This window comes from Apium graveolens, unplaced genomic scaffold (genome assembly GCF_009905375.1).
Source record: "Apium graveolens cultivar Ventura unplaced genomic scaffold, ASM990537v1 ctg8403, whole genome shotgun sequence".
Lineage (NCBI taxonomy): Eukaryota > Viridiplantae > Streptophyta > Magnoliopsida > Apiales > Apiaceae > Apium > Apium graveolens.
In genome coordinates this window covers 4,242-5,049 of record NW_027421149.1, presented here as the reverse complement: position 1 = coordinate 5,049, position 808 = coordinate 4,242, and the positions used below count along the sequence as shown (strand labels likewise).

Genomic DNA, 808 nt, shown 5'->3' with positions numbered 1-808 from the left:
ATGCATATTAGAGATTTTATCGAGATCTGCGACACTTTCAAATTCAATAATGTTTCTGAAGATGCTATTAAATTGAGGCTTTTCCCACTCTCTGAGGGATAAAGCTAAGTGTTGGTTGCATTCTCTACCACCAGGCTCTATCACCAAGTGGGAAGATCTTGCTCAGAAGTTTCTCACTAAATTCTTCCCTATGGCAAAAATAGCTGCAATCTGGAATGCTCTTACTTAATTTGTGCAGCAATTGGGAGAATCTTTGTGTGAAGCTCAGGATCGTTATAAGGATATGCTTAGAAAGTGTCCTCATCATGGGATGCCTGAGTGGATGATCATTAATTGCTTTTATAATGGTTTTGGTGTGACTTCTAGACCCATGCTTGATGCAGCATTAGGTGGAGCCTTATGGGCTAATAGCTATGATGAAGCTTATGATTTGATTGAACTGATGACTGCTAATGAATACCAGAACCCTTCTCAAAGACTAACTCAAGGCAAAGTAGCACTATTCTAGAGGTAGATGTAGCTAATGCTATAGCTGCCCAGCTTAAGGCTTTGACGATGAAGGTGGATTCTTTGGCTAATTATGGAGTTAATCAGCTCACTAGTGTCTGTGAGCTTTGTGCTGGTGCATATGAGACGAAGTAGTGTGCTATTTCTAGTGAATCGGCTCATTTCATGAGCAACTTTTAGAGGTCGCAGCAACCAGTTCAGCCACCTATCATCCCAGCAATTGTAATCATCCTAACTTCAGCTAGAGCAACACTCAAGATGTGGTGCAACATCCTTATCATCAGTATGTAGCAAAGCAATA

General features: G+C 40.7%; 1 non-coding gene across 1 annotated transcript; it reads right to left on the bottom strand.

Annotated features, from left to right (window-relative positions):
• Positions 1–207: 207 nt before the first annotated feature.
• LOC141704910 (small nucleolar RNA R71) lies at positions 208–312 on the bottom strand. The gene has a single exon (XR_012568123.1). It is a non-coding gene; the product is annotated as a small nucleolar RNA R71 (small nucleolar RNA).
• Between the last annotated feature and the right edge of the window lie 496 nt (positions 313–808).